Below are 2487 nucleotides of genomic sequence, written 5' to 3'. Positions count from 1 at the left end.
ACTCACTATATTTTACCCAAATTGGTTTTCCGTCTAACTTTATTCATTCCTCTCAATGGAAACTGGTGGAGAAAATCTTTCCACGAGTGCTTTTTGGATTTTTTTTTGGAGTTATCTAATTACCCGGTGTTCAATTCAGTCCCTAGACTCACTAAATTTTACCCAATTTGGTTTCTCCATCAACTTTATCGTCATTTCTCTGAATGGAAACTGGTCTTTCTATGAGTGCTTTTGGTTTTTTTTTTAGAGCTGATTACCTAATGGCACCTCAAATTAACGAGATTGACCATCCAGAATTTAAAATGCCTCTACGCAAAGCTTTTGTCCATCAATTTCTGTCTAAAGAAATGACAAAGTTGACAATAGGACCAAATTGATTCTAATTGGGAGAGCTGAAAGCTTAAATTAAACAGCTAAAAAAGTTTTGCATTAAGATAGACATACCATAGGACTTTAGATGCCATTCTTATCATGGAAGATTTACATACATACCACTCAATTTCTATGTATATCTAACTTCAATTTTTACATATATGCCACCTTATCTATGAAAAGGTGTTCTTCACTTTTTAAAATTTAAAATAGTGATATTTTTGATGTGGTATGAAAGATTTGGGTGTTATAATGCAAAATTTGGGTGTTATAATGCAAACTTTAGGTGTTAGATATGTAAATACATAAGAAATGGGTGGTATGTATGTAAATGCCCTTTTATTATTTTCTCCAAAATTGTGTATTGGAACTACTACTTCATCCATCTCCCTTTTGAATCTTGATATGTATCCTTATAACATATTGTGTTCGTCTAAAACTTTGAAAATGACTAGACACATCTCATTTTCTCTCTTTCATCTAAATCAATGTATTATCCAGCAAGATGAAGAACTGCTGCTCGCTAATTTTAATACTCCTACCATCACCAGCACCACATACCCTTTACCTAAAATATCACACAATTTGGGATTAAAAAAAAATCCATTATTATTCAGACAAAGATTATTTGTTTTGATTGGGATTTTTATTGGTATAAATTTCATTTGTTAAAATAACCATATTTATCCAGGGTCAAGGTTATGTCACCGCGGAAGAGGTTGAAAAAAGGCTTTTTTGGTCGTCTGGTCGTGCCATGGATACCCTGGAGACTCTTCTGAAGGTCAGAATCTCATCTTTAAATACTAGAATTTGCATCTTATACTAATTTTTGTAAAAATTTGGCAATTCAGGAAGGTCTGTCCATGATTGATGACGGGCATAGAGACGGCAAGCGACGATATTGGTTCCCCTGTGTTGCTTCGATTTCTGTCACGACTGGACTGATGGGTTGAGGAGCTGAGGCCTTCAGATTTCACTCTTGAAGACTATAAGCTGACGGTTATTAGACTGGAAGCAAAAATTCTTGTCTTTTACTCGCAGACTCCAATAAATTAAATACGCCATTAACAGTTACCTTCACTATTGGTTCAGATCTACCACCATCTCGAAAAAATTGAGGAAAAAGCTCAGCTCTCTCATAAACAATTTTATCCATCATAATGAAGTGATGAAAGATGCATACTTTAGTTTGGATTACTTTCACCAAATCCAAAGAAAATGGTGGACTGGGTCTTCTCAATATTGATATTTTAAACTTCATATGCAAATCCAAAGTCTTTTGTATCTATCAGATCGGTGCAACGCTAATTATGATCCCCTATGGTACAATATGAAGCTCACAATTTCCACTTTTTGAAGTGAGTTTATGCAAGTGACTACCAGAATTAGGGCGTGCTTTTCTTTTCAAGTTAACTGCAAAAGTAATTTATATTTCTCTTTTGATCCTTGGTTGAATGGTGTATCTTTTTATGAGTTTTTTTGGGAATCACTTTTTCTCATGGTTTTCCCATTCATACTAAACTTTTTGATATTATTACTGACAATGCTTGGCTCCTTTCTGCTAATCCTAGTGCTTTGGATTGTTGCTGGCAATTTATTCTCAACAGCCTCATTGAAGAACAATATTACATATAGCAAGGTAAAAATTGCTTTGCTTGCTACTATTATGTGAAAAAGTTTAAGAGGGATTAAAAACATATGATATTTATTTTAATGAAGGGCTCCAAGTAAGTCATCATTGTGTTCCATGCAGCTCTTTAATTGAATCTTAGGGTCTGTTTGGGGCAGCTGCAGCTTATTCAGCTTCTACTGATAAGCAGCTTATCTTGATAATCTGCTGATGAGTAGCTGATCCGGATAAGCTGTCTAGCTGTTTGATTGACGCTTATGAAAAACAGCTGATTCTGAAAAATTAACCATTCTGCCCCTGTTCTGAATAAGTAGTTTAGCTGTTTGGTTAATGTGTTATGTAAACAGCTTATTTGGAAATTTTTTTAATTAAATGAATAATATGTGCAGCAGAATCTATTTTTTTCTCAACAAAATTAAAAATCACTGTTCAGTCAAAGAAAATATCAAAAAAATACCAAAAATTTGATTTATATTTATATAACT

At 33.6% G+C, this 2487-nt stretch overlaps 1 long non-coding RNA gene across 1 annotated transcript; it reads left to right on the top strand.

Moving 5' to 3' along the window:
- The first annotated feature begins 1066 nt into the window (after positions 1–1066).
- Positions 1067–1937, top strand: LOC110036430. The gene is made up of 2 exons (XR_002295228.1): positions 1067–1153; positions 1224–1937. It is a non-coding gene; the product is annotated as an uncharacterized LOC110036430 (long non-coding RNA).
- Positions 1938–2487: the final 550 nt, after the last annotated feature.

The sequence above is a fragment of the Phalaenopsis equestris genome, unplaced genomic scaffold (genome assembly GCF_001263595.1).
Source record: "Phalaenopsis equestris unplaced genomic scaffold, ASM126359v1 Scaffold206309, whole genome shotgun sequence".
In the NCBI taxonomy this organism is placed as follows: domain Eukaryota; kingdom Viridiplantae; phylum Streptophyta; class Magnoliopsida; order Asparagales; family Orchidaceae; genus Phalaenopsis; species Phalaenopsis equestris.
This window is presented reverse-complemented; position numbering and strand designations above follow the sequence as displayed.